The sequence below is a fragment of the Schistocerca cancellata genome, chromosome 11, assembly GCF_023864275.1.
Source record: "Schistocerca cancellata isolate TAMUIC-IGC-003103 chromosome 11, iqSchCanc2.1, whole genome shotgun sequence".
Classification (NCBI taxonomy): domain Eukaryota; kingdom Metazoa; phylum Arthropoda; class Insecta; order Orthoptera; family Acrididae; genus Schistocerca; species Schistocerca cancellata.
In genome coordinates, this window is record NC_064636.1 from 91,206,390 (window position 1) to 91,227,829 (window position 21,440).

A 21,440-nucleotide genomic window follows, 5' to 3' on the forward strand; every position below is an offset into this window, starting at 1 on the left:
GCTTACAAAACACTCGACCGACCTATACTCGAGTATTGCTCATCAGTGTGGGATCCGTACCAGGTAGGGTTGACAGAGGAGACACAGAAGATCCGTCACGGGGTTATTTGGCAAGCGTGATAGCGTTACGGAGATGTTTGGCAAACTCGAGTGGCAGACTCTGCAAGAGAGGCTCTCTGTATCGCGGCGTAGCTTGCTCGCCAGGTTTCGAGAGGGTGCGTTTCTGGATGAGGTATCGAATATACTGCTTCCCCCTACTTATACCTCCCGAGGAGATCACGAATGTAAAATTAGAGAGATTCGAGCGCGTACGGAGGCTTTCCGCCAGTCGTTCTTCCCGCGAACCGTACGCGACTGGAACAGGAAAGAGAGGTAATGACAGTGGCACGTAAAGTGCCCTCCGCCAGACACTGGTGCGTGGCTTGCGGAGTATAAATGTAGATGTACATGTCTGGCGATGTTCGATCGCAATTCGCAAAGACTTTTTGCGCAGATTTGTGACTGTTAATGAAACCCGGATCCATCATTACAAAAAAATGGTTCAAATGGCTCTGAGCACTATGGGACTTCAACATCTATGGTCATCAGTCCCCTAGAACTTAGAACTACTTAAACCTAACTAACGTAAGGACAGCACACAACACCCAGCCATCACGAGGCAGAGAAAATCCCCGACCCCCCCGGGAATCGAACCCGGGAACCCGGGCGTGGGAAGCGAGAATTCTACCGCACGACCACGAGATGCGGGCCCATCATTACACATCAAAGTCGAAACGGCACTCGAAACAATGTAAAAAGACTGCTGACAGTTCACTGAAGGAGGCAAAAACCACTTTGTCGGCTGGTAAGGTGATGTCCACTGTTTTTTGTGATTCCCAAAAAGACTATTTGAAAAAGGCCAAACCATAACTGCTGTTTCGCCAGGATAATGCACCATGTCACACATCAGCAACAACAATGATGAAAGTGCATGAATAGTGCTCTGAATTGGTTTCTCATCCACCCTATTTGCCAGCCGCCGTGTGGCTCCTGCCTGTTCCCCAGCTTGAAACTCTGACTTCCTGGGAAGAAGTTTTCATCAGATGAGGTAGCGTAGGCATAGTTGTGGTCAACGAGTACTTTTCAGAGTTTGACAGAACCTAGTTTTCCGATGGGATGAAAAGGTGGAGCATCGCTTGACCAAGAATATATCCCTCAAAGAGGACTATGTCGAGAAGTAAGGCGAGTTATTCACGAAACAAATATATTTTCTTGCTTTTCTTACCAGACTTAGCAAACCAGCAGAGTATAACTAAACCCCTAAAATGGTCACGCGCTCATAGTCGCGCTTGCGTATCTGTCTGCTTGCAGGGGCAACAAAAATTTGATTTTCAGAATTTCTTGTAACTGTTGACTGAATCTAAAAATTTAAAACGCTGCCATAACATACACATTCAGAGGTAAAAATCAAACGTTAAAAGTTTTTAGCACAATTAAGTTTAGTATTATAATACAGTTAAGTCTAGTATAAGATTTACGAACTGTGCAGAGGCGCAAATTCGCATTTTTTTTTTCAATTTTGACGTAAAACGCTCAGATACATCTGTTGATAAAAATGTGTTTACAACAAGGTAATTTTTTTACTGTACTTTCAAAATATGAGGGCTTTCGCAACGAACTAGATGCAGTTTGTTACGTTCCCTTTTCGATTTCTTCTTCATTCTTCTTCTCGTTCGATAACTCACTGCCTCTCCAACCGTCACACATTCACTTTCTACTATACCCTCCATGTTAACATAACTAAAAATTTACATCTGACTTTTATATTTCGAAGTCATAATATACAGGGTGAATCAAAAAGGACCATCTGATTTAAAAAATGGTAACTATTGTGTTATCTGAGATATGTGTAAGGTTCAAATGGCTCTGAGCACTATGGGACTTAACATCTGTGGTCATCAGTCCCCTAGAACTTAGAACTACTTAAACCTAACTAACCTAAGGACATCACACACATCCATGCCCGAGGCAGGATTCGAACCTGTGACCGTAGCTGTCGCGCGGTTCCGGACTGAGCGCCTAGAACCGCTAGACCACCGCGGCCGGCATATGTGTAAAGGTACGTTTACACTGGGATACATGTATCGCGACATGTATGAGCGAGATGTCAATTTGACATGTCGCGATACATCACCTCATACAAAAATTCACGGAACTTGTATGCGGACCCTCGAGCTCATACATGTCGCGTATACATTTTGTACATCGCTTTTTGGCCATGTACGCGACATGTATGAGCGACATTTGAACTCGCGCATGCGCAGTACTATCATTTCCTGTCGTCTTGTCGCGTGCCGCTTATTTTGACGATTAGCGCATGCGTAGTACCAGGCTCTTTGGCGGCTGTTTGAGTTTTGGAGGTGCCGACTATCGTTTCGACGTTAATGTATCTGCATAGAACATCAAAAAGTGCCATATGCAACATTATTCTTCGTGTTTGCGAGGCCATTGTGCAAGTTTTATTCCAAGAAGTGAAGGTAAAAGTTTTATATATGTCAGAGTATGTAATACATTCTATAATTTTTTCATGCATCTGGCACGTATATCAAGTTTTTGCTATTACTGCGGCGGCCTCGCGTGATAGTGTTGACAACGGATGCCGACAATCGTGTGTGAGACGTTGGCATTAGTAATCGCGCTACAATGCAAATGTTTTGCAATGGAATCTTAGTTTCAAGAGGAATCCCCAGTGGCCAAAAAACGGAGTGTTACTGCCAACTGATCCTCTGGTGGAATCGCTTCCCGAAAATTTGTGTTGGTTTTGGACACAAGAGGAGCCACAAGTGATAACAAACCGCGGAAATCCTCCATACTCATCCTAACATATTTTCTAAAATATGCGCCATCCCTTAGCGTTAATTCGCGAGAAACTCTCTCTGAAACCATCTACGCTTCCTCCGCCTTTTCTTCGTACCAGCACATAAAAATGTGAAATCTTCCAAATCGTCGTCGAAAGCTATCGCACAGTGATACATATCAACCAGTGTAAACGCACGCTCATACATGTATGAGGTTGATACTTGTCAACTCATACAAGTCGCGATACATGTCGCAAAGTCGCATATACATGTATCTCATACATGTGCCGATACAAATGGTAGTGTAAACGCACCTTAAGAACAACTTACTGTTGGAAGGAGCAAACACTCGAGTTTTACATGGTTTCCGCTAGGTACCAGCAGAGTGCGCCCGCTTCAGTTCTATTAAAAATGGTGTCTGGACAACAGAGAGCGTTTTGTGTTCTACGTTTTGGGCAGTGCTGGTCAGAAATAACCGTTTTGCGTGAATTACGTTCTAGGTATGGTGTGCATCCTCCTGCAGCACAGAGCATTAGACGATGGCACGAACAATTCCGAGAAGCAGGTTGTTTGTGTGAAGGCAAATAGCCGGGCTGTCTCCGAGTGGCCCACACAGACGTCTAACGCAACCGCCATAGTTTCACAAGGAGTCCGCAGAAATCCGTTCACCGCATAGCTCGACAGCTCCCCTATGTCCGTCTGGCGTGTGTTGCATCGACGCTGACACGTCAAACCGTGCAAATTTCAGCTACTGCAAGCTCTTCGTGAAGGTGGCAAGATGGAGGATGACAGGTTTTTTTTTTTTTTTTTTTTTTTTTTTTTTTTTTTTTTTTTTTTTTTTTTTTTTTCCGGCCGCGGTGGTCTAGCGGTTCTGGCGCTGCAGTCCGGAACCGCGGGACTGCTACGGTCGCAGGTTCGAATCCTGCCTCGGGCATGGGTGTGTGTGATGTCCTTAGGTTAGTTAGGTTTAAGTAGTTCTAAGTTCTAGGGGACTTATGACCACAGATGTTGAGTCCCATAGTGCTCAGAGCCATTTGAACCATTTGAACAGTTTTTTTCCACGCTTAGTGTTTAGTGACGAGGCAACATTCCATTTAAATGGAAAGGTGAACCGTCATAATGTGAGAATATGGGGTACGGAACAACCACATGAAGTTGTACAACATGAGAGGGAATCTCCAAAATTTTGTGTGTTTTGTGCAGTTTCACGGGAAAAGGTGTACAGTCCATTTTTCTTAGCCGTGAACACTGTTACAGGAAGCACATATCTCGATATGCTTGAGAACTTCGTTTTCCCACAGTTGGAGACTGTGTCGAACGACATCATTTACCAACAGCATGGGGCACCGCCATACTGGCAACTGGAAGTGCGTAAATTTTTATATCAAAGCATTACCTAACGATAGATCGGTCGCACCAGACTAAATGATTCAGCCTTACATTAGTGGCCTCCGAAGTCACTGGACCACACTGTATGAGCTTATTCATTCCTGGGGGGAGGGGGGCGGGGGTTATAAGAAGACTCTGTTTATGTGCCTCGGTTACCAACAACAGTGAATGAACTGAGACATCGCATAACAGTAGCTGTGGAAGCTGTAACTCGAGAATATGCTCGCTGTAATGTGGGAACAGTTTCAATACCGCACTGACATATCTGTGCATCTCAAGGGGGGCATATTGAACACCTATGAAATGGTATGAAAAAAAAATCTTTTTCAGTCTCCCATTCATCAAAAAAACAAAATTAATTGTATATGTTTATTACTTTCAGAAATATAGACGTGCCAAATCGGATGATTCTTTTTAATACACCATATATATATATATATATATATATATATATATATATATATATATATATATATATATAATGCTGGAAATTGAAATAAGAACACCGTGAATTCATTGTCCCAGGAAGGGGAAACTTTATTGACACATTCCTGGGGTCAGATACATCACATGATCACACTGACAGAACCACAGGCACATAGGCACAGGCAACAGAGCATGCACAATGTCGGCACTGGTACAGTGTATATCCACCTTTCGCAGCAATGCAGGCTGCTATTCTCCCATGGAGACGATCGTAGAGATGCTGGATGTAGTCCTGTGGAACGGCTTGCCATGCCATTTCCACCTGGCGCCTCAGTTGGACCAGCGTTCGTGCTGGACGTGCAGACCGCGTGAGACGACGCTTCATCCAGTCCCAAACATGCTCAATGGGGGACAGATCCGGAGATCTTGCTGGCCAGGGTAGTTGACTTACACCTTCTAGAGCACGTTGGGTGGCACGGGATACATGCGGACGTGCATTGCCCTGTTGGAACAGCAAGTTCCCTTGCCGGTCTAGGAATGGTAGAACGATGGGTTCGATGACGGTTTGGATGTACCGTGCACTATTCAGTGTCCCCTCGACGATCACCAGTGGTGTACGGCCAGTGTAGGAGATCGCTCCCCACACCATGATGCCGGGTGTTGGCCCTGTGTGCCTCGGTCGTATGCAGTCCTGATTGTGGCGCTCACCTGCACGGCACCAAACACGCATACGACCATCATTGGCACCAAGGCAGAAGCGACTCTCATCGCTGAAGACGACACGTCTCCATTCGTCCCTCCATTCACGCCTGTCGCGACACCACTGGAGGCGGGCTGCACGATGTTGGGGCGTGAGCGGAAGACGGCTTAACGGTGTGCGAGACCGTAGCCCAGCTTCATGGAGACGATTGCGAATGGTCCTCGCCGATACCCCAGGAGCAACAGTGTCCCTAATTTGCTGGCAAGTGGCGGTGCGGTCCCCTACGGCACTGCGTAGGATCCTACGGTCTTGGCGTGCATCCGTGCGTCGCTGCGGTCCGGTCCCAGGTCGACGGGCACGTGCACCTTCCGCCGACCACTGGCGACAACATCGATGTACTGTGGAGACCTCACGCCCCACGTGTTGAGCAATTCGGCGGTACGTCCACCCGGCCTCCCGCATGCCCACTATACGCCCTCGCTCAAAGTCCGTCAACTGCACATACGGTTCACGTCCACGCTGTCGCGGCATGCTACCAGTGTTAAAGACTGCGATGGAGCTCCGTATGCCACGGCAAACTGGCTGACACTGACGGCGGCGGTGCACAAATGCTGCGCAGCTAGCGCCATTCGACGGCCAACACCGCGGTTCCTGGTGTGTCCGCTGTGCCGTGCGTGTGATCATTGCTTGTACAGCCCTCTCGCAGTGTCCGGAGCAAGTATGGTGGGTCTGACACACCGGTGTCAATGTGTTCTTTTTTCCATTTCCAGGAATATATATATATATATATATATATATCAATGCGGTACTGAAATTGGGAATTCCACTGTTAAATGCAGAGGAGAAAGCTGATAGTAGGAAAGAGTACATAGAGCGCCTTTATGAGGGGAAGGACTTATCTGATGACGTGACAGATGAAAGAAGTCGCTAGGGAAGAGACAAGACATTCAGTATTAGAATCACATTTTAAAAGAGCCTTGGAAGACTTAAAATCGAACACGGCGGAAGGGAAAGATAACATTCCATAGAAATTATTAAAATCATTGGGGGAAGTGGCAACGAAACGACTATTCACGTTGGTGTGAGGCATGTCTGAGTGTGACGACAAACCAACAGATTCCACAAAAACATCCAAGGCAGCACGAGCCAACAAGTGCGAGAATTGTGGCACAACAACTCATGCATCCAAGTTGCTGTCAAGAATAATATACAGAAGATTGGAAAAGAAAATTGAGGATCTGTGATGACGAACAGTTTGTCTTTAAGAAAGGTAAAGACACCATGAGACAGTTCTGACGTTGTGGTTGGTAATAGAAGCACTACTGAAGAAAAGACATGATACAATCGTAGGATCTGTCGAGCTGGAGAAAGCGTTCTACAATCTAAAATGGTGCAAGTTGTTCGAAATCCTCAGAAAAGTTAGGGATGCGGTGGGTCTTGTGGTACTTTACCGGCTGAATAAGATGTGCGTCCATTATATTAGCTTGGTCTTTATTTTCATTTGCTAACTGACAGAATTCCAGATCACTCAAGAGGGTAGCAGAAATAAATATTCAAAAAAATCGCAGAAATGTATTTCATGATCAAAATTACACTCGTATGCCCCAAAAATACTCTTAAGTTGTCTGAAACACTAAAATTCCACTTAATAAACTGTTCACTACCGTAGCCAATTCACTGTCAGTTATAGTTATTTCATTTTCTATCACTTTCGCGTTTGCTTTATCTGCTGCAATCGAATTCCAAAAGTATGCTGACGCATGTCCCAGGAGGAATGTTTAGTACTCAGGAACACGACAGGAACGCTCAAATGAAGCAAAAAGTTTCATAATGACATATGAGAAGCTTATTTCCAAAAGGTACCAAATCTGAAAATTTGAAAAATGAGATGATAGGTGGCTACACTACTTAAAACCATTCTTTTGTAATAAGAACTGTTATGTATGCCAAAACGTACCATATATGTTACATATTTCCCTTTAATACTTCTTGTTCACGCCGAAGAGTACCAAATCCAGTTTTAAACCGTTTGCAAGAAGTACCACACACTGACAGCCAATGTTGCTCTTCTTGATAATGACGTAACAGTCAACATGGCCGACATTTATTTACATGATATTGCATGTTGTAAGAACGTGTCTGGCGGTTTTCTATGTTCTGTGCGAATTTTTAATTACATTACCGTGTTTGATACGTCAGATGAATGCTGTGAATCACCAAGAGGAACTCCGGAGTAACAGTTCCCGAAATTAATTTTCTGCCGAAAGGTAAGAAATAAACTTTTATTTATGCAGTATCAATTAAACAAACTATCTGTCTGAATATAAAAACAAAGAAACGAAACATATCGTGATGCTACTGCGCTTGTAAAACGTTTTTTGTCTCTCCTGTTAAATCAGATTTTATGGATGTGGTACCTTTTGCAAATGAGTTTCTCATACGTCCTATTTCTAACGCTTTCCGGGATGGAATATACGCTCCTGGAAATGGAAAAAAGAACACATTGACACCGGTGTGTCAGACCCACCATACTTGCTCCGGACACTGCGAGAGGGCTGTACAAGCATTGATCACACGCACGGCACAGCGGACACACCAGGAACCGCGGTGTTGGCCGTCGAATGGCACTAGCTGCGCAGCATTTGTGCACCGCCGCCGTCAGTGTCAGCCAGTTTGCCGTGGCATACGGAGCTCCATCGCAGTCTTTAACACTGGTAGCATGCCGCGACAGTGTGGACGTGAACCGTCGATGTTGTCGCCAGTGGTCGGCGGAAGGTGCACGTGCCCGTCGACCTGGGACCGGACCGCAGCGACGCACGGATGCACGCCAAGACCGTAGGATCCTACGCAGTGCCGTAGGGGATGCACCGCCACTTCCCAGCAAATTAGGGACACTGTTGCTCCTGGGGTATCGGCGAGGACCATTCGCAACCGTCTCCATGAAGCTGGGCTACGGTCCCGCACACCGTTAGGCCGTCTTCCGCTCACGCCCCAACATCGTGCAGCCCGCCTCCAGTGGTGTCGCGACAGGCGTGAATGGAGGGACGAATGGAGACGTGTCGTCTTCAGCGATGAGAGTCGCTTCTGCCTTGGTGCCAATGATGGTCGTATGCGTGTTTGGCGCCGTGCAGGTGAGCGCCACAAACAGGACTGCATACGACCGAGGCACACAGGGCCAACACCCCGCATCATGGTGTGGGGAGCGATCTCCTACACTGGCCGTACACCACTGGTGATCGTCGAGGGGACACTGAATAGTGCACGGTACATCCAAACCGTCATCGAACCCATCGTTCTACCATTCCTAGACCGGCAAGGGAACTTGCTGTTCCAACAGGACAATGCACGTCCGCATGTATCCCGTGCCACCCAACGTGCTCTAGAAGGTGTAAGTCAACTACCCTGGCCAGCAAGATCTCCGGATCTGTCCCCCATTGAGCATGTTTGGGACTGGATGAAGTGTCGTCTCACGCGGTCTGCACGTCCAGCACGAACGCTGGTCCAACTGAGGCGCCAGGTGGAAATGGCATGGCAAGCCGTTCCACAGGACTACATCCAGCATCTCTACGATCGTCTCCATGAGAGAATAGCAGCCTGCATTGCTGCGAAAGGTGGATATACACTGTACTAGTGCCGACATTGTGCATGCTCTGTTGCCTGTGTCTATGTGCCTGTGGTTCTGTCAGTGTGATCATGTGATGTATCTGACCCCAGGAATGTGTCAATAAAGTTTCCCCTTCCTGGGACAATGAATTCACGGTGTTCTTATTTCAATTTCCAGGAGTGTATTTACCGTACAATGGTTTTTGAGCTAGTGGCTCGCAGGTACGTGTCTTATCTACTCAACCTCTAATTCTAGCTCAACCTATCTTGTTGCTTATAACCTCTCTGCGCTATCCTTATGCCACTAAACTAGCGCGCTGAACGTACAGTTGAGCACGAACCTCAAAATAGTAATGTTGACTAGTAGTCTGCCTTCAAGCTCAAAATAGTAATGTTGATTAGTAATCTGTCCTTCAAGGGACACACAGAAGGTACACAATTCAATGAATACCGGGAAAAAGCAATCATCATCGCTTTGAATCTTGATTTGCTCGTCCCAGTTTCTTTTCACTCTCAGTGAAGTTGGACCCTTCCATTGCATGGACTGGCGCTTAGTTGCTGGATCATAAGCGAAAAAGCAAGATTTGCCACATGTTATCCATCTTTCCACGAAATCAGGCCCATTTTAGTGGTATTCGAAGTGTCGGTACAAACATTTACACGAGCTTCTTTTTGACCCATCCCGAGAATTTTCGGGACCAGTTTCGCACACATTTTTGACACGTTAAACTGATTATGTAAGATTTGCCTTACGCAGTTTTATCAGTTCATGCAGTTTCAGGAGTATCGAATAACCAAATACTCAATCGACTCTGAGTACCTACTTTTTTTATATTTTCATCCGTTTTTGACACTGAATGGTGTCCTGGGAGGGGAGTCATCTGAACGGCTTCTGAGCCAACTTGGAAACGCTTGAAGCCCTTGAAAACTGGCGTATGTTATAAACTGTACTCGCTATACACTTCTTTTAGTAAAAAAAGGTTCCAAGAGCCTTTTTTGCAAGTTTCATGTAAAACTTCACGGCAAGTCGACGTTCCATTATTACAGTTACTTATTTACTGGCAAACAACACAACAGCTGTTACACAAACACAGGCCACTGCCACAGATATATGTCTACAGACACCAGAGATGCCGCATTCTACTGAGAGGGCCTCACAATTCACAGCTAATGGTCGTTCATCTTTAGGAGCATCGGCGTGGTCTGGCCGCCTTGACACGGTTCACGTGCGCCCCCCCCCCCCCCGCCCTGCTCCCCCCCTCCCCGTCAGAGGTTCGAGTCCTCCCTTGGGCATGTGTGTGTGTGTATGTGTGTGTGTGTGGTGGCCCATGCATTGGCGTTCGGCTTCTCATCTTCAGCAAAGGAAGTGCTTGAGGCCAAGGGATTCGGCCATGTGGAATCGCAGCTGGCTTTGGTAACTTGCCGGCGTTGCAGCCATTTTGATATTTTTATAAAGTAGCGTTTTAATTACGGTTTCACCGGCCGACATTACGAGAGGGCAGAAGAGCGTTTAGTAGTCGTCCCATGTGCGGCACTTATTTTATTACAAGGAGCTGACCACCACCACCACCATCATCATCATCATCATCAGAAGAAGAAGAAGAAGAAGATACGACTCCGATGGACGACGTCTCTATTAAATAAAAGTAGCAAGCAGTGTGGTGGGACAAAATTAATGTCTGACCTTAAAGCTGAACTGAAATATGGGATATTTCATGATTTTTTTCCCTAATCAGAGTTACAGATTTCTAAATGTTATTGAATTATGCAGGTTCTAAAATTTCCAAGGGTGAAACTTCTTTTGGAAGAGCTGTACCTGCAGCAGGAAGTTAGTAATTCCCAGTTTCGTTTCTTTCTCTGTTCAATAAAAACTACGGTTTCTTTTTAACATCGTGCACATTTCTTTCTCTCAGGTTTTGTCCCCTCCAAGAGTCTAACCTCTTCATTTTTTTTTATAATATCAGATGAATGTGGACTGGGGTGAAGGAATGGAAGAGGAAGCCGCCTGATAGATTTTTGCACAGAGCATAAGTTAATCATAGCTAACACTTGGTTTAAGAACCAAAGAAAGTTGTATACGTGGAAGATTCCTTAGACAGTGGAAGGTGTGTCCACTGGGGGACGAACCGCACAATAACCCTGGGTTCGGTGTGGGGCAGCGGTGGGGTGGGTGGACTGCTGTGGGGTTGTTGTGGGGTTGTGAACCACTGAGGGCTACAGCGAGACGAAGCCTCTCCGTCGTTTCTAGGCCGCCGGTTTAATACACACAATACTGTGATTCACACAATCAAATGCCTCGGATAGATCACAGAAAATACATACCGGTGCTATTTTGTTGTTTAATGCTTGTAATACCTGGTGTGTGAACATGTGAATGGCATTCTCAGTAGAGCAACCCTTCTGAAACCCAAACTGTGATTTGCTGAGGATATTATTGTTGCCAAGGCGAGACACTATTCTAGAATACATCACCTTCTCAAAAATTTTGTAAATGATGTCGGCAGTGAAAGAGGTCGGTAGTTACTGACGTCTCTCTTATCACCTTTCTTAATGAGGGGTTTAACAATGGCATATTTTAGTCTCTCTGGAAAAAAAAGCCTCGAGTTAGTGATGCATTACGTATTTCGGACAATATTGGACTTATTTTATGGGAACAAATCTTTAGTACTCTATTGGAAACACCATCAAAACCACAAGAGCTTTCATGCTTGAGAGAATGTATGACCCTCTTAATTTCAGAAGTAGGAAGTGGTGGTACAAACATATGCTTTAATTTTATGAGAGTTATTTCTTCAACATATTACTGTCATATTTCTTGTTAACTGTTGGTCCCTATTCTTGCTACTATGTTTCACAAATGATTATTAAATACGTTTGCTACCTGTGACTTGACATTTATAACCCTTCCATTCAATTCAGTAGTAATGTGATCCTCTTCTGTAGTTGGCTCTCCTCTATCTTGCGTCACTGTATTCCATATTGCCTTCATTCTGTGGTCAGACATACCGATTTCTGACATTATGTGCAAGTTCCTTGACTTTTTAATAACATTTCTTAGTAATTTTGAGCACTTTTTGTAGTGCGCAGCTACTGCAGGGTCGCTACTTGTTCTTACCAAAAGATACGAGGCGTGTTTTTTTTTTAAGTAAATACCGTTTTGAAATTAAAAAAAAAGACCTGCTAAGATATCTCAATAATTTTATTTTTACATGAAAGCCTATAAGTTAATATTCTTTTCTACATAATTTCTGTCAATATTGAGGCACTTGTCATAACGTTGTACCAGTTTTTGAATACCCTCCTCATAGAAGTCTGCCACCTGACTTGTTAACCACTGCATCACCACTGTTTTGACTTCGTGGTCGTCTTGAAGACGTTGACCGCCCAGGTATTTCTTCGAGTGCAGGAACAGATGGTAGTCACTAGGCGCAAGATCAGGGCTCTACGGAGGATGGTCTGGAGTTTCCCGTCGAAAAGATGTGATGAGATCTTTGGTCTCATTCGCCACATGCGGACGGGCATTGTCATGCAGCAAAACAATGCCCTTGCTCAACTTGCTACGTCTTTTGTTCTGAACTGAACGGCCCAGATTGTGCAATGTCTTACAGTAAGCTGCAGGCAGAAATTCCACAAGCAATACTTCTTTTCAGTCCCAAAAAATTTGCATATGATTTTCAGGGCACAAATTGTTTGCTTAAACTTCACTTTTCTGAGTGAATCTGAATGTCGCCATTCCATGGACTGTTGCTTTGATTCTGGTCTGACGTAGGCCACCCCTGTTTCATCGCCCGTAACAATTTGGCTTAAGGAATCACCACCCTCGTTGTGGTACCGCTCAAGGAAAGTCAATGCACTGTCTAAACGTTTGGTTTTGTGCACATCCGTCAACATTTTCGGTACGCAACGTGCGCACAATTTTCGGCAATTCAAGTGCTCGGTCACAATGCCATACAAAACACTACGAGAAACATTAGGAAAGTCATCCCCCAAGGAGGGAATCGTAAAGCGTCTGTTTTCTCTCACCTTATTGCCCACTTCCTGCACCAAACTTTCATTAACGACCGAAGGACGCCCACTCCGTTGTTCATCGTGCACATTTGTGCTGCCATCTTTAAATGCTCTCACCCACTTTCTTACCATTCCATCGCTCATAATGTTTTTTTTTCTCCGTAAACTGCACAGATCTCACGATGAATATCAATCGCTTTTAGGCCTTTAGGGAACTTCCCCATCGCACCCCCGTCAGATTTAGTTGGCGCAGTGGATAGGCCTTGAAAAACTGAACACAGATCAATCGAGAAAACAGGAAGAAGTTGTGCGAAACAATCAAAAAATAAGCAAAATATACAAACTGAGTAGTCCATGCGCAAGATAGGCAACATCAAGGATGGTGTGAGCTCAGGAGCGCTGTGGTCGCATGGTTAGCGTGAGCAGCTGCCGAACGAGAGGTCCTCGGTTCAAGTCTTCCCTCGAGTGAAAAGTTTACTTTCTTTATTTTCGCAAAGTTATGATCTGTCCGTTCGTTCATTGACGTTTCTGTTCACTGTAATAAGTTTAGTGTCTGTGTTTTGCGACCGCACCGCAAAACCGTGCGATTAGTAGACGAAAGGACGTGCCTCTCCAATGGGAACCGAAAACATTTGATCGCAAGGTCATAGGTCAACCGATTCCTCCCCAGGAAAACACGTCTGATATATTCTATACGACACTGGTGACGGCATGTGCGTCACATGACAGGAATATGTTGTCGACCCACTTAACTTGCACACCTAGCGAATGGGTAAAAAGATTCTTCTACCTTGCCCGATTTAGGTTTTCTTGTGGATGTGACAATCACTCCCAAAAAAGTGATGAAACCATAAGAGTTTGTCACATAAACTGCAACAAACGAATGCAACAGTTTCAAAGTCGTACAGTTTTCCCTGTGCTCTGTCAAAACATATGTTTTTAACGTTTTCAAATTTTTTCGTGTGTAGACCGTCAAATCCTGCATATGTCCAAGAAAATCTGAACATGTCTTGGAATTTTGGAGAGCGAAGTTGATTATGTGTGAGTGCCTGAACTTTGATAATTGTCTGAAAATTTAACTTTTCCCTCGAGGGAAGACTTGAACCAAGGACCTCTCGTTGCGCAGCTGCTCACGCTAACCACACGACCACGGCGCTCCTGAGCTCACACCATCCTTGATGTTGCCTATGTTGCGCATGGAATACTGAGTTTGTACATTTTCTTATTTTTTTGATAGTTCCACACAACTTCTTCCTGTTTTCTCGATTGATCTGTGATCAGTTTTTCAAGGCCTATCCACCTTGCCAACTTTTTGAGGTTTGTCCGGAAAATACGTATACAAGTTGAATAATGTCTTTAGTTACAAGTTGCAGTCAGCGCCAGGTGGGACTACTGCTGTAATCAATCCCATCAACGCTCAGTTCACGTCAGAGCACTCTGCGTGAAGGTGGGAGGGTGCGGCAGCTTGTTGAGAGTTACCCTTTTTCACCTGCCGTCGGCACGAACCTCTCTCTGATTGAGGAACAGCGCGTCAACATAAAGTTTCTTGCAAAGCTAGGCAAGAATGGCCGTGAGACTATTGAGTGTTTGAAACAGGTTTACGGAGACAATTCTCTGAAGGAACCGACCGTGAACAAGTGGTTAAAAAGGTTCCGCGATGGAACGGTGACCCTCGCCCAGGACTCCCGTCGACATCGAGTTCCGATGCAGATGTTGAACGAATTCGGGCTTGTGTTCTTAAAGACCGTAGATTGACAGTCAGAATGATTGCTGACGAGCTGTCAGTCCCCAAAACAATCCTTCACGAAATCCTGACACAAAATCTTGAAATGAAGAAATTGTGTGCGAAAATCGTACCGAAGCTCTTGACGCCAGAACAGAAAGCAAAGGAGGGTCGAGTGCTGTGAGGATTGGTTGGAAGCAGAGGAACGAGGGGACTTTCTCAACCGAGTCATCACTGGAGACGAGTCCTGGTTTTACGAATTCGATGTGGAGCTCAAATCTCAAAGCGAGGAATGGAAACTAGCAGGAGAAACGAGAACAAAAAAGGTCGCGAAAATCAAGGTCCAATGTGAAGACAGTGTTGATTGTTTTCTTTGATTCTAGGGGCATTGTTCACAAGGAATTTGTCCCTCCCGGCCAGCGAGTAAACGGAAATTTTTACGTTGAAGTTCTGACACGTCTCAGAACTCGTGTGGCCCGAGTTCGACCGGAGTTGGCAAAAGGGGGCAGGTGGATCCTTCATCACGACAATGCGCCCGCTCACGCGTCGCTCGTTGTGCGCGAGTTTTTGGCCCGAAGCTCAGTCACCGTGACAGACCACCCACCTTATTCACCCGATTTAGCCCCGTGTGACTTGTTCATGTTCCCGAAATGCAAAATGGTGCTTCGGGGGCGGCACTTGGGAGATGTGGAAGCCATCAAGGCGGAAACGGCACAGCAACTGAACAACATCACAACTGAAGACTTTCAGCAATGTTATCAACAATGGAAACGGCGTTGGCAGAAGTGTATCGCGTCTCAGGGCGAGTACTTTGAAGAAGACCATATTGTAATACCTGAATAATTGTAAAATAAAGTTATTATTCAACTTTTATACGTATTTTCCGGACAAACCTCGTAACTAAATGTGAGGGGGAGGGCGATGGGGAGGTTGCCTTGTAATAAATCTTATAACAGCCCGTACTTCACAGTCGGCGGGACTCACGATTATCGGAGGCACCCTAAACACTCAGTACAAAACGTAAACAAAGAAGAATCAGAATGAGATTTTCACTCTGCAGCGGAGTGTGCGCTGATATGAAACTTCCTGGCAGATTAAAACTGTGTGCCCGACCGACACTCGAACTCGGGACCTTTGCCTTTCGCGGGCAAGTGCTCTACCATCTGAGCTATATCCTTTCTTTCAGGAGTGCTAGTTCTGCAAGGTTCGCAGGAGAGCTTCTGTAAAGTTTGGAAAGTAGGAGACGGGATACTGGCAGAAGTAAAGCTGTGAGGTCCGGGCGTGAGTCGTGCTTCGGTAGCTCAGTTGGTAGAGCAGTTGCCCGCGAAAGGCAAAGGTCCCGAGTTCGAGTCTCGGTCGGGCACACAGTTTTAATCTGCCAGGAAGTTTCAAGGAAGAATCAGACTGTAATGGCGACAGTGCGTAGACAACAGATGTAGGAACACAGTGCGCATGCGCAGAACGCCGACCGCAGCTCTGCGGTCGCGGTGTGACAAAACGCTACTTAAAAAAACACGCCTCGTACACTTCCCTTTCCCTTTCAGAAGATACTTTAATCCCCTCAGTGATCCACGGTTTTTTACGTGGCTGTTTAATGTCCCTTCTTATTAGCTTATGCAGGAAGCTATTTTCAAATACTCTGGCCACCTCTGTTTTAGAGCCACGCCTCCTGACGAGTGTACACTTGGAGCATGTAGTGGTACGGCGGTTGCAGGTGCGAGAGTGGACTTCGGGCAACGACACGGTGCGCTCCAAGATGGAGATCGACCCGGCGATGCAGCGCGACGCCGGCTACTACGAGTGCCAGGCGGACAACCAGTACTCCGTGGACAGCCGGCGCTTCCGCACCGACTACGTCGTCTACACCTTCTAGGCTAGCACTGCACTAAGCTAGGCTCCACCGTTTTTCTCTAACAGACCACCTCGGGACCAATAGTCACTACCACTGCAGGACGCGATTTGGACACAAGTTTTCCTGCCTACTCTGCACAGAATCAGTGTCACCGTGGCACCATGTTGCGCCTGTGGCCATCATTCCGTTATAGATCTAAACTGTCTGTTGTTTCCTTGTACCAAGTATTAAGCTGTGCCAGAAAAAAAAAGAAAACAAAAGAAATATGTAGCGGCTAAGTTCATCCATGTCCAGTTACCACACAATGTAGTTTCACACTTCAGTGATAACAATGCGCAAGTTATTAAAGCAATCACTGAATTTACTTCACACAGCAATTTTACTATTTTAATTTTATTGTAGTTAATTTATAGATATAACACTCTGACGGAACATATTCTGCGCTGTTTCAAAGTGTGTTTTATGTGATATGTGTTTCAATCTGCACATTCCAGCTGGTTCACCGAAAGATTTTTGTTCTGAAAACTTTATTCTAACAATTTTATGTAATGTCTCTTAAATAATTGTAACTTGTAGCTGTCAACAACCAAACAGGATGAACTTATTCTCTTATGGACCAAAATTCAATAAAATATCAAAGAAAGTGCATTCTCTTGACTACTATATCATGCCGTAGTCTCCTATTAAACTAGGGGCGTGTTTTTTAAGTAAGTGCCGCTTTGAAATTAAGAAAAGACGTGCTAAGATATCTCAACAATTTTATTTTTACATGAAAACCTGTACCTTAATCTACGTTTCTACATAATTTCCGTCAATACTGAGGCACTTGTCATAACGTTGTACCAGTTTTTTGAATACCCTCCTCACAGAAATCTGCCGCCTGACTTGTTAACCACTGCACCACCACTGCTTTGACTTCGTCGTCGTCTTGAAGACGCTGACCGCCCAGGTGTTTCTTCGAGTGCAGGAACAGACGGTAGTCACTGGGCGCAAGATCGGGGCTGTACGGAGGATGATCTAGAGTTTCCCATCAAAAAGATGTGATGAGATCTTTGGTCTGATTCGCCACATGCGGACGGGCATTGTCTTGCAGCAAAACGATGCCCTTGCTCAACTTCCACGGACTGTTGCTTTGATTTTGCTGTGACGTAGGCCACCCATGTTTCATCACCCTTCACAATTTGGCTTAAGAAATCATCACTGTCGTTGTGGTACCGCTCAAGGAAAGTCAGTGCACTGTCTAAACGTCTGGTTTTGTGTACATCCGTCTACATTTTCGGTACCCAACGTGCGCATAATTCAAGTGCTCGGTCACAATGCCATACAAAACACTATGAGAAACATTAGGAAAGTCATCCCGCAAGGAGGGAAGCGTAAAGCGTCTGTTTTCCCTCACCTTATTGTCCACTTCCTGCACCAAACTTTCATTAACGACCGAAGGACGCCCACTCCGTTGTTCATCGTGCATATTTGTGCGGGCACCTTTAAATGCTCTCAACCACTTTCTTACCATTCAATCACTCATAATGTTTTCTCCGTAAACTGCACAGATCTCACTATGAATATCGATCGCTTTTAGGCCTTCAGCACTAAGAAATCTTATAACAGCCCGCACTTCACAGTCGGCGGGACTCAGGATTATCGGAGGCATCTTAAAACACTCAGTACACAACGTAAACAAGGAAGAATCAGACTGTAATGATGTCAGTGCGTAGATTAAGGTACAGGCTTTCAAGTAATAATAAAATTATTGAGATGTCTTAGCACGTCTTATTTTAATTTCAAAACGGTACTTACTTAAAAAACACGCCTCTTACGTAGCTTTTACCTTCTAGACTACCTACAGCATTCACATACTAGACTATGCTGTGTTCACTCCTACTAGACTACACCGTATGCATCCACTAGACGACATCATGTTCTCTACTACACCACACTACACTGAAAGACCTGAGTCGAAACAAGGCCCCGGGAGTAGACAACATTCCATTACAACTACTGACGGCCTTGGGAGAGTCAGTCCTGACAAAACTCTACCATTCACTACTACACTGAAAGACCTGAGTCGAAACAAGGCCCCGGGAGTAGACAACATTCCATTACAACTACTGACGGCCTTGGGAGAGCCAGTCCTGACAAAACTCTACCATCTGGTGAGCAAGGTGTATGAGACAGGCGAAATACCCTCAGACTTCAAGAAGAATATAATAATTCCAATCCCAAAGAAAGCAGGTGTTGACAGATGTGAAAATTACCGAACAATCAGTTTAATAAGTCACAGCTGCAAAATACTAACGCGAATTCTTTACAGACGAATGGAAAAACTGGTAGAAGCCGACCTCGGGGAAGATCAGTTTGGATTCCGTAGAAATGTTGGAACACGTGAGGCGATGCTGACCCTATGACTTATCTTATAAGCTAGATTAAGGAAGGGCTAGCCTACGTTTCTAGCATTTGTAGACTTAGAGAAAGCTTTTGACAATGTTGACTGGAATACTCTCTTTCAAATTCTGAAGGTGGCAGGGGTAAAATAGGTTGCAGTAAGTACTGGGAGATGAACAAGCTTGCACAGGATAGAGTAGCATGGGGAGCTGCATCAAACCAGTCTCAGGACTGAAAACCATAAGAACAACAACTACACTACATTCATATACTAGGCTGTGCTGATTTCATCAACCAGTCAACACGTATGTGCCTTCCTCCCTCCTAGACTACATCATATTCATCTTCTGGACTAGAATGAAATTTTCACTCTACGGCGGAGTGTCCGCTGATACGAAACTTCCCGACAGATTAAAACTGTGTGCCGGACCGAGACTCGAACTCGGGACCTTTGCCAGGGAGTTTCATCTTCTGGACTACTTTGCCCACTAGACTACGCACTATTTTCCTACTACACTACCTCATATTCATCTACCGATCTACACCGAATTCGTCTTCTGGACTATGTCATCGACTGCGAATGCTATTTACACATTCACTTAACAAATATTTGACGCCTTAAATAACAAATTATCGCCAGCTCGTATTTTCTTTGATCTTTCCAAGGCGTTTGATTCGATAGATCACTATGTTCTCTTCAGAAAAACTGGCATTTTATAGAATTGATGGCTTTACACATAACTAGCCTGAATCATACTTAACAAATACAGCGCAAAAAGATCTGATGAATAATTTAAGAAACCTTGAAAGAAGAGAGAACTTTAATGACTGGGGAGAAATCAGAAGGGAGTCCCATAAGGTTCAATTTTCGGCCCACTCCTATACATAGTACAGCGTATTTATGTCAACGTGAGACACTTAAATATCTCGAGAACGACGAATTCTACAAAAAAAAAAATGTTCTAGGTGAAAAGTCTGCACAAGAACAGACCTCCACCTGTCCAACCCATCTGCACGGACGAGCTCAACTTTCTAGTTTCAAATGGGAACTCCCTTATTTATTGCACATTCGGATTCGACTACAAAAAACTAAGTATACTTTACTCTAATAATAATTTCCCATTCGTGATAGAAGGCGCTGTAATCGAGAAAAATCAAGTGTGCCTGTTTTTGCAATTAAGAAAAACGGTTCAAATGGCTCTAAGCACTATGGGACTTAACATCTGAGGTCATCAGTCCCCTAGACTTAGAACTACGTTAACCTAACTAACCAAAGGACATCACACACGTCCATGCCCGAGGCAGGATTCGAACCTGCGGCAGTAGCAGTAGCGTGGTTCCGCACTGAAGCGCCTAGAACCGCTCGGCCACAGTGGCCAGCCTCAAATTACGATCGGACCATTTGATCCTACGTTTCATTTACAGTGTAAAAGTAAATCTTTTGTGTTCTAACGGTTGGTGTTAATGTTCGAAATTTACTTTTCCGTTGCAATTTTAATTGTGCAATATAATACGCTCAGCCATTTTAATGTCCAGTTACAACTACGTTTACCGCGATCCAAGAGCGGTGTGGATGTAATAGTTTTCTGTTCCGATCGGGATGCTTGATCCAGTACGAAATTCTCACTTTGCAGCAGACTGTGCGCTGATACGAAACTCCCTGGCAACTTAAAACTGTGTGCCAGACCGAGACTGGAACTCTGGACCTTTGCCTTTTGCAGGCAAGTGCGCTACCACGGAGCTACCCAAGCACGACTCACAACCCGTCCTCACTGCCAGTAACTCGTCTCCAGCCCTCCAAACTTCACAGAAATTTCTGTGACTCTGGAAGGTATGAGACGAGATACTGCCGGAAGTAAAGCTGTGAGGACGGGTCGCGAGTCGTGCTTGGGTAGCCCACTGGTACAGCCCTTGCCCGCGAACGGCAAAGGTCACGAGTTCGAGTCTCAGTCCGGCACACAGTTTTAATCTGCCAGGGAGTTTCGAGATGCTTGCTCCGAGTGAGTCCCCTTGCCTTGCCTCTCACCGTAGGGGTCCTTCATTTCGGCGAGCATGTACGGCAGCTGTGCCTGTCACTATCACTTCACGCACATTTTTACCTTACTACTGGAGACCGCATTATATGCATTTGCATTCTGCATATCCGGTTCCTTTTCACCGGTTATTGCATATTTTATCTAAAAACTAGTGACGATGCTAATTTCCCTCTATGCTTACGATATTTTAAAACTTCAGTTGAAACTTCCAGGCTGAGAGGCCGTGGCCGATGTACGAGGTGCATTCAAGTTCTAAGGCCTCCGATTTTTTTCTAATTAACTACTCACCCGAAATCGATGAAACTGGCGTTACTTCTCGACGTAATCGCCCAGCAGACGTACACATTTTTCACAACGTTGACGCCATGATTCCACGGCAGCGGCGAGGGCTTCTTTAGGAGTCTGTTTTGACCACTGGAAAATCGCTGAGGCAATAGCAGCACGGCTGGTGAATGTGCGGCCACGGAGAGTGTCTTTCATTGTT

General features: G+C 45.2%; 1 protein-coding gene and 1 non-coding gene across 2 annotated transcripts in view; one reads left to right on the plus strand and one right to left on the minus strand.

Annotated features, from left to right (window-relative positions):
* The window catches only part of LOC126108948 (procollagen-lysine,2-oxoglutarate 5-dioxygenase), a 466,456-nt gene that overhangs the window by 117,165 nt on the left and 327,851 nt on the right, over nucleotides 1–21,440 (minus strand). The gene's annotated exons all lie outside the window — the stretch shown is intronic.
* Nucleotides 15,976–16,050, plus strand: Trnas-cga (transfer RNA serine (anticodon CGA)). Its single transcript has one exon. It is a non-coding gene; the product is annotated as a tRNA-Ser (tRNA).